Raw genomic sequence first — 12,289 nt, 5'->3', positions numbered from 1 at the left:
AACAAATTGTGGTATATATTGGTGATGGAATACTATTGTGCTCAAAGGAATAATAAACTGAAGGAATTCCATGTGAACTGGAACAACCTCCAGGAATTGATGCAGAGTGAAAGGAGCAGAACCAGGAGAACATTATACACAGAGACTGATACACTGTAGTATAATCGAATATAATGGACTTCTCCATTAGTGGCAATGCAGTGATCCTGAACAACTCTGAGGGACTTATGAGAAAAAACACTACCCACATTCAGCAGAAAAACTGTGGGAGTAGAAACACAGAAAAACAACTGCTTGATTACATGGGTGGAGGGGGATATGATTGGGGATATAGGCTCTAAATGATCATCCTAGTGCAAACATCAACAACATGGAAATAGGTTCTGATCAAGGACACATGTAATACCCAGTGGAATTGTCGGCTAAGGGAAGGGGAGGGAGGGAAAGAATATGATTCTTGTAACCAAAGAATAATGCTCTAAACTGACGAAATAAAATTAAAATTAGATTAGACCAAAACCATGAAAACCATGGTTTCAAAAATAATTTCTAATACAACTCCCAAATTTCTATATCCGATGTCCACATTTTTCCAGGGCTCCATGCCTATAGCCTGTTGCCTCTACTGAACCCTAAATTCAACCTATTGGAACTCAACTTTCCTTGTAAACCTGTATTACCTCATATTCTTCAGTAAGATTTCAATTTTCCAGTAATGATGACATCATTATTCTAGTTTCCTAGGCTCCTAACCTCGACTCCCAACACATTCAATTAGTTGTTAAATTCTATTGTTTCTAATTTAGCAACATCTTTGGCACCCAGTCTTGCATCTTCAATCTCAAACCACCTTTGTATAAATTTTCTTCTCTGCTCAACTTAATCATTATAACCCTTTTTTTAAACCAGTTCTTCCTTCCTTCATTGTATATAACTCTCCATCAGCACTCTAATGCAAATACCAAAAACATGGAAATGGGTTCGAATCAAGAACACGTGATACCCAGTGGAATCGCGCCTCGGCCATGGGAGAGGTGGGGGGGGGGGGGGAGGAAAAGAAAATGATCTTTGTCTCCAATGAATGTTTTGAAATGACCAAATAAAAAAATAAATAAATAACTCTCCATCAGATGCCTCAGTGCCATCTGTGGCACCACTACAATTACTCCAAGTCTTCTACTATTCTCTTTTTAACCCTGTGTAATTTGGCTTCCATCTCTGCCATTCTACTGAGATTATTGTCAATCTCCTAATCAAAAAAATCCAGTTTTTTGGTCTGTTTTTTTTTTTTTCCAGGTCCTGGGCCTCTCTGGATTATTTGATAACCCCCTACTTGAAAAGTGGCTTCGGGGGCAACTGGGTAGCTCAGTGTATTGAGAGCCAGGCCTAGAGACAGGAGGTCCTAGGTTCAAATCTGGCCTCAGACACTTCCCAGCTATGTGACCCTGGACAAGTCACTTGACCCCCCATTGCCTAGCCCTTACCACTCACACAATATTGGCTCCAAGAAAGAAGGTAAGGGTTTAAAAAAAAAAGAAATGAAAAGTGGCTTCTATCTGCTCAAAATTCTCATCCCTTTGTCTGGATCTCTTGCCATTGCATTTCTCTCCATCTCTGGTATTAGCTATTGGTGCTTTATTTCCCCTTTAACTCAACTCTTCATCGAACTATAAAATGCTTCAAAGCAGGGCTAGTGAACCCTCCTATTCCCAACCCCTAGCATCAAAGTGGGCATTCCTGGGAGGACAAGAGCCAAAGTCCTCTCACATGGTCCAACAAACTAGGCCCCAAACTGAGAAGGAGGTGGAGTAAAAAGTATAGATAGAGACTTTCCCCATCTGAATTTGGACATAGTAGGGGTTGGCATAAGAAATTAAATAGAAATTTTTTGTGAGTTTTATAGAAGCCAGACAAGAAGGTCAACAGACAACACATGAAAAGTTTAGAAACTTAGAAATGCATGTGTATAGTATTATATAATATAAACCTATTTTGCCTTTTTTAATACCATAATTTTGGATAATTTTTTTTTTAAATTAAAGTAAAAAGCTATGGGAAAAAACCATAAAGCCAGTACATGAAGCACAAATCCTAGAAATGTAGACATCTTTAAATTTTAGTAACTCATAAATGCATAAAATGTCTTTACTGTTAGGTATAATATTACATGTTCTGTATTATTCATCTCAAATTTGTTTCATTTAAAAATTTTTTTATATTTATTTCATATTTTTTACAGTATTTTTACTTCACATTGGCCAACATAATGCCTACGACCAAAATACTTAACCCAAATTTTACAATAAGGCACAATAAACACCCCATAAAAGACAAAAAATTCATACTTCTCTCCTACAAAGGGAGGCCCAAAAAATTTCACGCGGATTTTTCAGATCTCGGAGGCGCTGTGCCCCTAATGTCCCAGCGAAGGGATACCTGTAATGGGCTAGCCCTGCAGCTTTTTGTAAACAATGCTTTGGAGATCCTGAGGATCTGAAATCCCACTTTTACTCATTCAACTAGCCAAGATTAAAGTGGGGCAAACACAAATGTTTGGTGCCAAGAAAAGAAAAACGAAAAAAACAAAAACATCGTTTCTTCCCTCAAGGAGCTTATATTCTATTAAATGGAAACAATTTATACATTAGTAAAATACATACTACAACGTAAATAGAAAGTATCTTTCCCATTCCGAAACCCTTCAGGCTGGATGACCCCTCTAATCCCTCAGTTTCTCCTAGGATAATGGTTAATAAAGCCCACATATTCAAGAGGGTTTACGGACCCAACCAGGGCCTCAAGGCTGTAAAGCCCACTTGCTTACCTCCAGGAATTGCGGGCGTAGGTGGGACTTAACACGAACTGACACTTCCTCTACCAATCAATAAGCTTCGTTGTGAGACGAAGGCTCTGTTCGCCACTGTTCCATTTATTTCCTTGCATATAACTATCGCGAGATTTCCTCATCCACTGTAGGAAGACGAGGAAGCGATTGAGCGGGCGGGAGTGGTTATAGCTTTAGGGTTCGCCGAGAACTGTCGCTTCCCCTCCCACTGTTTCCTAGTAGCTTCTGATTGGTTTAAGAGCAATGAGGGTGGGGTGACTCGACCTACTCCCTCCCTCCTTCTCCTCCCAGGGTTTCCATTGGCGGGTTCCCGGGCCTGGCCGGCGCGCGCGGGAGTCGGCGCGAGCGTTCGAACGGGCGCTTGACGGTGTTGCCATGGGGACACGGCCAGGCCTTCCAATCCAGTCGGTTTGTTGACACGCCGGCGGGTCACCTGGGGCTGTGCCCCGGTGCGTCTGAGCAGGAACAGTCAAAGGTTCGGAAGCCCGGGTAAGTGAGAGAGGGGAAATGGCGTTCCCGAAGTGGGGAAAACACGGCTAGAGTAGATATTTAGAGGGGGCCTGGGAGACGCTTGGGATGTACGGGGCCGAGGCTAGGGATGGACGGGGTTGCGTGTGGCTCGACGGAGGTGGGAGGGAGATGGGGAGAAAAATCGGTGCTGGTGGTGGGGTGAGCGTGGAGGCAACCGCGTGGCTCCAGGTGTAGGGAGGCTGGAAGGGCCTGTGAAGCTCTGGGAGATGGAGGGTACGACCTCCCACCCCGTCCGGATCTCCCCCTGTGGGGACCCAGGGCGGGAATAGGAGAATTGGCATTTAGGCCTCTTTCCAAGCTGTATCATGAAGTAGATCAAACTTGTTTCGAAGACCTTTCCTCCTTTCCTCCTCCTCTGTCTGTCTCTGTCTCTATCTCTCCATCTCTCCCTCTCTCCCTCCCTCCCTCCACGGTGCTAAACCATGAGGATACAAGTAAGTTTGGTAAGACAGTCTCTACTTTCAAACTGCCCCGTGGCTATCTAAAGCCCCCAACATTGCAACGTTGACCCCCTCTTCCAATGCTGACCTTTCCTAAGGGCATTGTATGGCAAAATTATAGCCCTGCCTTTCCCTCTATTCAAAACTCACCCTTCAGTAGTTAGTTTCATCTAGACCTTAGATAGCATGAAACCCAGTACTGTGTAAAGAATATGAAAGGATATGAAACTTGTTATCTGAACATTTAAGTTAATTCTAGAAAGGTTTGGATAAATGAATGGATCTGCAAATTTATGATAACTTGTTAAAATAAATTATGCTGTTTTATCATTGAATGTGAATCAAAAAGTATTGATAATATACTTAACTGTGTGCAGAACTGTGGGGCCCAGACCTGAAGGAACTTGCATTGTAATGAGCCTCGTAAAAAAAATAATAGTTTAACATTTATGTAGTACTTACCATGTACCAGACATTATGCTAAGTGCTCTACAAGTATTATCTTTTTTGATCTTCAAAACAACCCTTGGAGTTGGGGCTATTAGCCATGCTACAGATGGACAAACTGAAGCAAACAGAGTTAGTGACTTCTTCAGGGTCACCCAGCTATTATCTGAAGTTGGATTTGAACTCTGATCTTCCTGACCCCAAGTCCAGCACTCAATCCATTGTACCACCCAGCTGCCCCAATGATTGGCTCTAATGGAGAGAAATCACATTTTCAGCTACTTATTAAGAGAAAAGACTCCATGATCCTTAGGGTACAGTAGCAGTGCAGATAATCCATCTTCTTTAATGTCATTTCCACTGATAAAATCTGTTTCTGATATTGAACCATTTTAACAGGTGCCAAGGATTTTGGTGGTAAGAACTTTTTCTTCTGGGCCTTCAGTAACTGAGGTTGCTGAAGAGGTAAGGAAAAGGTTTGCAGCACATACAGAAGCAATTGCTCAAATTACATTCACAAGGAATCAAGACATTTAGTCTTCATGCAAGAAAAAACTTTCTTAACAATTAGAAATATCCAAATATGAAAATTGGCTGCCTTAAAAAGTCATAGAATCATAGGATCATAGATTGTGAGCTGGAAAAGAGGAAAGTATCTTAGAGACCACCTACTCCAATCCCTTCATTTTAAAGATGAGGCTGCAAAAGCTGGAGGGTTGAGTGGTAGTACATTTCTTCTTTAGAATATCTCCAGGTTTTCAGATGATTGGAGGAGTTATAAAGGAAATTAGTTTATGATCATGTATTTGCTCTACTTGACTTCTAATTCTATGAATACTGAGGTTATGGAGGGAAACTATGGAGGGATCCCATGGAATATCCCTTCTTTCCACTGTCAGTAACAGAATATTCACTGAATGATTTTTCTGAAGTAGTAGGGCAATTATCACTCTCAGCATATAAAGTAGGAAGTCCATAACAAGCCTGTTGGTACTAAGGCCCCAGCATCAGGAATATAAATAATTCATTCTACTGTAGAATATGAAGGCATGATTTGCCTTCATATGAAAATAATGTCATTGTTGGAGTTGTGATCCATATATGCAGATTGATCTGAAGTCTGCAACTGACCTTTCCTTATGTCAATATGAAGATGGAGTCTTTGGTTTGATGATTGCAGCCTAATTAGGATGGCTTGATGTTTTCACTTAAAATGAGACTGCCCTGTTGTGATATGCTTTAGACTTAATGTGTCTAATGCTTAGCTGTCTGTAGCTTACCTTACATCCGAGGGTATTTAAAGCATTTGGGGGCGGGAAAGGGATATGTCTTGCCTGTTGTGTCCTTCCATCAGCTTACACAATAGCTGTTTAGATATCCCTATGCTGATGTGAAAATCAAGCAGAGTTGTGTTGCAGGAGGAGATTGTTTCAATGATGATAGATCGGCAGTTCTAGGATTTCCTTGTTAATGATTTTGCTATGCTCTAATGCATGGCTTACAAGTCATACTGATATGGCTGTTTAAAAAGCCAGTATGTAATTTTGTCTGTCTTATAATATATTGGACACTGATCTTCTGCTTAGTTTAGAATTTATTATCAGCTTTCCAGAGGGAACATATAGACCTTATTTTTTCTACTTTTTAGTAAGTACATCACAATACTATGCCATCTATAGTGTTTACTTGGAAAGAGCTAATCAAAATCTCTGTCATTTTCAGGCATATCACTGTCTAACTGTGGCAAGAGAAAGAGTTTGTATGGAGTAGTTATTCATTAAGTTATAAGTGAATGATCGCCTATGTCATATAATTTTAAGCGATCATTATAACCTTTGAAGTCTCTTCTAGTTTTAGATCCTCTGAATTACTAGAGTGATTGATTTAACATCCCTGGACCTCAATTGTCATCTGTAAAATGATAGAAAGACTTGTAAGACAAACTGGCCTCTGAGGTCTTTCCAGCTTTCCAGCTGTGGTCTATGACCCTGTGACTCTTGATTATGTTTCTGGCTTACTGAAATGAAAGGCTTTTCCAAAACAATAAACCAGTGGATCCTTGTTGTATTGTTGACCATTGTGGGCTTATGATTTCAACAATGTAAAGAACTCCAAAATAAATTGGCCATTTATCTGTAACTTAGACTTTTAGAAAGCTACTTATAGAATTGAGAATTATTGACTTGGTTTGGTCATATGTTTTCCTGGCCCTCCATTTACTCTGCCATACTGCATCTCATAATTGCTTTCCAACTGCATTCAAGTCAGCTAAACATTCTGAGGTGCAATTCCCTCATCTGTAAAATGGGATAATAATGCTTGTGGTAACTACCTTACAGGATGATTGTGAAGCTTAAATAAGATGATATTTGTAATAATAATACTGCTGTCTATAAAAGCATATCATATCTGCTGTCCTCCTTGGTGACCTATGTCATTCTTCCAGTTTTCCTTCTATCTCCTTTGCTGGATCATTCTCTATCTCTTGCTCCTTATGTATGATTGTTCCCTTGGTTCCATCCTGGGTCATCTTTTTTCTCTTTAACTCCTCTCATCTGGTGATCTCATCAGCTCTCCTGGGTTTAATTATCATCTCTGCAGAATCATCTGCAGATGATTCTATAATCTTTCCTGAGCTCCAGTTCTTCATCACCAACTGCCTGTTAGATAGATAGCTCCTAGAGAATCTTATTAATATCTCCAACTTAATATGCACAAAATGTAATTCATTATCTTTATTCCTCCAAACTTCTTTATTTCTGCAATCAGAATCACTATACTTTTTTTTTTTAACCCTTACCTTCTGTCTTAGAATCAATACCGTGTATTGGTTGTAAGCAGAAGAGCAGTAAGGGCTAGGCATTGGGGGTTAAGTTAAGTGACTTACCCAGGGTCACTCAGCTAGGAAGTATCTGGGGTCAGATTTGAACCGAGGACCTCCCATTTCTAGGCCTAGCTCACAATCCAGTGGGCCACCCAGCTGCCCCCACCACTAAACTTTCAATTACCCAGGTTTACAGATTGGAGTCTTCCACCTCTTTTACATCACCCATCAATCAGTTGGCAAATCTTGTCAGTTTTAACTCTACTACATCACTTTATCTGTCCTTTTTTTCCTTTTATAGCTGCTACCTTAATTCAAGCCCTTATCACCTTTAACTAGGACTGTTATAGTGGCCTCCCAATTAGTTTCTTTATTTCCAATCTTCAATCTGTCCTTCACACAATTGCTAAAATAATCTTCCCACAGCACAGACCCAGGCTATATTCCTGCCCTACTTAAGCTTCAGTGGTTTCCCTATTGCCTTTAGGATAAAATACAAACTTCTGAGCTTAAAATGTTAAAAACTCTTGAATCATGTTGCCAGTAAAAAAAGAATGATTTCTTGGAGTTATATTTTATTTATTGGAGTTATATTTGTATATTCAACTACTCATTTAGATTTAGATCATATAGATTAAAAGTTGTGGAAGTAAAAAAGCTCCAGTTTTGGAACTATGTTCTCAGAATAACAGAAAAATACTTAATCATGCTTAACAGTACATATAAACCTATTTGTGTCTGAGTTTCTTCATCTGTTGAATGTAGAGTTTGCTTAGAAAATATAGCTACATAATCTTGACCTCATACCTCATCATTCAGCCGAAATTATTTTCTCTGAATTACCAGTGTTCTTTAATCATCAAATCTAATGGCTTTTTCCTAATCCTCATTCTTCTTGGCCTTTCTTTAGCTTTGGACACTAGATCATTGAGTTCTCCTTGATTCTTTCTAGGTTTCCAGGACACTACTCTATCTTGGTTCTCTTCCTACCTGTCTGACCACCCCTTTGCTGGATTTTCATCCAAGTCAAGCCCACCAACCATGGGTGTCCCCCAAGCCTCTGTCCTGGGCCCTCTTCTCTTTTCCATCTATACTATTTTGCTTGTCATTTTCATCAGCACTCATGGATTCAGTTATCTTCTCTGCATATCACAGATCTACTGATCCAGTCCTAACTTCTCTGATGACTTTCAGGCTCACACCTCCAAATCTCAGTTGAACATCTTCAACTCTATGTCCAATAGAAATTTTAAAATCAACATGTCTAACCTAGGTGTCATCATTTCTTCACTTTCACACTTCTCTGTTCCCTGTATCCAATCTGTTTCAGTATCTCTTCTGCCCTACCTTTTCTCCTCTGACACTGTGGCTGCCTTGGTACAAGTCCTCATAACCCTAAAGTTGAATTACTGCAGTAGGCTACTGTTGATTCTCCCTGCCTCAAGTCTCTCTACCATATAGTCTCTCCTCTACTTAGCTGTCGAATTGATCTTTTTAAACCACAGGTCCGACTGTTCATTCAACTCCAGTGGCCCACTGTTTTCTCCAGGATCAAATATGATGTCTTATTTGTCATTCACAGCCTTTCATAGCCTGGCCCTGTCCTATGTTCCCAGTTTTATATCCTACTCACTTCCACATATTCTGAAATCAGTGACACTGGCCTCCTTTCTGTTCCTTGCAAAAGGTACTCCATCTTCAACTGCATTTTTACTGACTGGCCTCTGTCAACTTGAGTAAACAAAACTACCAAAGTAGTAATGATAAAGGGATATTTAATCAAAGCAAGAAGTTTATAATCTAGGATACCTCACAGCACTGGGGCACTGGGATATCCAATCCCCAGGATTAAATACATTTGTGAGGCACAACCTTGAGAAAAGATTCTAAAGATTGTTTTTACCTATCAAAAGTCCATAGACTGGGAAAGGCTGGGGAGGTGGGAAGTAGTACTTGCCCTCAGGTAATTATTGGCTCTGAGAAATAACTATATAGCCAGAAAAATCAATTGATGGTCAGTTGCTGCTTTAGATACCTCATACCTAAAATTTTCTCACCCCTCATTCCTGCCTCCTAGCCTTTTTCATTTAAGTTCCAGCCAAATTCCACCTTTTACATGGAGCTTTTCCTGAATCATCTTTAATACCATTTCCTTCCCTCTTTTGATTATCTCCAATTTTTCCCTTATATACCTTTCTTTGTATCTCCAGAGCTTAGCACAATACCTGACACCAAAGCAGGAAGTGAGCTGCTCATGGTCTTCCAGTTAGTTACCAAGTCAGAACTAAAACCTAAGTCTCTAGTTTATCAGTCACATCTTTCTGTTGCATCATAGGGAAAAGCACCCTATAAAATACAAAATAACAATGACCTTTAGAAGAAAGTCTTTTTTAGGGCCAGTTATAATTGTTTTAAGAAAGATGTAGAATAACACTAGAAGACCAAAAAAAAGGAAAAACAAAGCACCAAATCTGTTCTAGGGAAATAGATTAAAAATAGACTTCTTTAGAGTTAGTAAAATCTACTCTTTTAATATGGTCAACTCCAAAAATATTTTTTACTTTTATATAATTTTTATAATTTTTGCTACCTGAATAGATAGCACAAATCTAATTTTCTCATGGTGTGACTGAGGAAAATCAAGATAAAGAAAAAACTTGAGATAAGTTTACTTGTCAGTTTCCAAAAAAGCAGTCTTTCAAAGCTTCTTTGGGGATATAACTTTAAAAGTAGAATTTATACAAGGAATATGATTTCATTTAATACTCATTATCAATATCCTAATCCACAGATATTCTTGAGAACTCAGTTACTTATTGGGTATTTCCAGTACCTTCACAGCTGTTATCTTAGACAGTTGTCTCATATCAGTTGTCTTTTCTATTGAGTCAATTTACTATAAATAGAATTATCTGTTATATTTGAGATAAAGAACTAATTCCTTCCTGAAGAAAAATTGGTTTGTGTTACACATACTTTGCCTTTTGGTCATAGTTTGCCTGAACTTTCTTATATTCCTGTTTAGTTGACATTATTCCCAACATAAAAGCTGACATTTTCTTTTTTTAATTGTTTATCAATATCATTTGTTTGTATCTCAAAATTTCTTCCTATTTTCCTTCTATATCTCTACCTCATATCTCTTCCTAGAGAGCCATCCCAAATAGCTTAGTCATTTTTTAAAAGAAAAAATCAGCAAAACTGAACAACACATCTCCTTAAAAAAACAAAAACAAACTGACCATTATATATATGCAGTATACCATATCTGTGGACTTACTCACCTTTGCAAAGGATTTGAGGGAACTGTCTTCTCAGATCTCTTCTTTGGGGCCCAAGCCTGCTCTTTGTAATTCTGCAACATTCATTTTAATTTGTTTTGGGCTGGTGGTTCTTTATATTTACATTCTTGTAGTAATTGTGTATGTTTTCTTTAGCTATGCTTCATATCAATTCATGAAAATATTTACATTCTTTTTCTTTTCCTCATATTTAGCCATTTTCTAACTGATGAACATCTCCTTTGTTTCTAGTTCTTTATTGCCCCCCAAAAAATCCTTTTATAATATCTTCGAGTATGTAGAACTCTTTTTTGACAGTGAACTTCTGAGGTTATATGCCTATGTTATAATTAAAATGGTTGATGTTGTAAACTATAGTGAGTTAAAATGGTGGAAGATACAAATTATGCTAGATATAAGAGAGGGTGAGTAAATTGTGACTGCAGAAAATACGTTTCACTCCAGTGTCTTGGTTTTTAAATAAAATATAAGGTGGTTGACAGGGAAATATTCCCAATTATTCAATATGCCCAAATCAACTGGGTTTTATAGAGAATTTAATTAATAATACAATGAGTAATCAAAGAAAGAGAGAGAGAGAAAAAGGAAATAAGTATGAAGGGCCTTAAGCCAACATGGCCTAGACCTGAGTCTTAAGAGAGAGATCAGTCAGTTAGTCTTTTATCACTCACCACAAGGTCTGTCTAAGCAAGGATTCTAGGGACACCAGGCCAGCTCTATCTCAGCTGATTTCACCAGAGAGAGTTCCAGCCAGAGTCCTCCTCAAAGAGAGATCAAGCCAGAGACTGTTTCAAAGGGCCTCTCTCCAGAGCCTCCAGAGGGACAGAGTCCCCTCAGAGGAGCTCCAGCGAGACCTCCTTAGAGATTGGACTCCAAGAGCTTCCCTTCTCCAGAGCCTCTATCAAGAGATTCTTCCCCAGCGATCTTCATAAGATCTTTCTCCAAAAGGATTGTCCTCTCAAGAGATTCTGCTTTTTCTTATATAGGGGTTTTTCTCCTATGTCACTTCCCCTAAGTTCTTCCATCTACCAATCACCGTAGATGTTTTCTAAAAGGACAGCCCATATGAATTCCTGCTAAGTCGACTAATCTCCTCAGGAAGTCTGAACCAGAGAAAATGCTGCTGTGTAGACTAATCCCCTCAGTAAGTCTGAACCAGAGAAAACACAGCTGAGTCGACTAATCTCATTAAGAGAAAACTTGCCCGACCCTTTTAGGTACCTAGCATCCCATTGTATCAATTCTAAAAAACAGGCATTGCTCAAAGAACTCCTTGCCTTATTATAAACATGGGTCCAAGTACTTTCATTGTTTAGCAAGGAGTTTTCTCCCCTAAAGCAGTCTTAAGTACGGGTGGAGTAGAGGTCCTCCCATTTCTGATCCTGGTGAGTTCTCACATCAAAATGGGGAATGTTTCCAGTGGGGAATTTGTTCCAATGGAGGATTCCTCAATGTGGAAATTTTTTAACATTCACAAGTCTGAGAAATTTCAAGATTTACACCTAGCAGCAGGATCCCTTGGACAAAGGATATGAATGTTCTAGCTATATATTTGCATACTTCCAAATTGCTTTTCTGAGTGGTTGTATTAATTCTCAGCATTACTCTGCCTATCTTTCCCTCAAACACTATTTCTGTCTTTTGTGATCTTTACCAATTTGTTGGATAAGGTGAATCCTCGGGTGTTTTGACTGCTATTTCTCTTATCCTTTACCTTGGAACTTTAAATACAAAGATGTTTCCCTCTATTGGATGGCTTCCTTTTCTTATCATAAATGAATTCCTTATGTTTGTACAGAAGTTTTTCCATTGCAGATATCAACATTATCTACTTTATCTTTTGTAATTGCCTCTATCCCTCTTTTAGTTAAGATTATAAATCTTCTTCTAGTTGTGAATG

At 38.9% G+C, this 12,289-nt stretch overlaps 2 protein-coding genes across 5 annotated transcripts in view; one reads left to right on the top strand and one right to left on the bottom strand.

The window, feature by feature from the left end:
* The window catches only part of NUDT2 (nudix hydrolase 2), a 57,278-nt gene extending 54,288 nt beyond the window's left edge, over window positions 1-2,990 (bottom strand). Inside the window, exon 1 of one of the 2 annotated variants that reach the window (XM_016424062.2) lies at window positions 2,825-2,990. The gene's annotated coding sequence lies outside the window, so the exon portion shown is untranslated. The remainder of the gene's footprint in view (window positions 1-2,824) is intronic. The other variant, XM_007498875.3, reaches the window with a different exon arrangement.
* Window positions 2,991-3,148: 158 nt separating this feature from the next.
* The window catches only part of KIF24 (kinesin family member 24), a 70,966-nt gene continuing 61,825 nt past the window's right edge, over window positions 3,149-12,289 (top strand). For 2 of the 3 annotated variants that reach the window (XM_007498877.3, XM_007498876.3), the window contains exon 1: window positions 3,193-3,334. The gene's annotated coding sequence lies outside the window, so the exon portion shown is untranslated. Of the gene's footprint in view, window positions 3,335-12,289 lie in introns of all 3 variants that reach the window. The other variant, XM_001378884.5, reaches the window with a different exon arrangement.

Source organism: Monodelphis domestica, chromosome 7 (assembly GCF_027887165.1).
Source record: "Monodelphis domestica isolate mMonDom1 chromosome 7, mMonDom1.pri, whole genome shotgun sequence".
Lineage (NCBI taxonomy): Eukaryota > Metazoa > Chordata > Mammalia > Didelphimorphia > Didelphidae > Monodelphis > Monodelphis domestica.
Note: the sequence above shows the minus strand (reverse complement) of the source record. Positions and strands in the feature narration are given on the sequence as shown.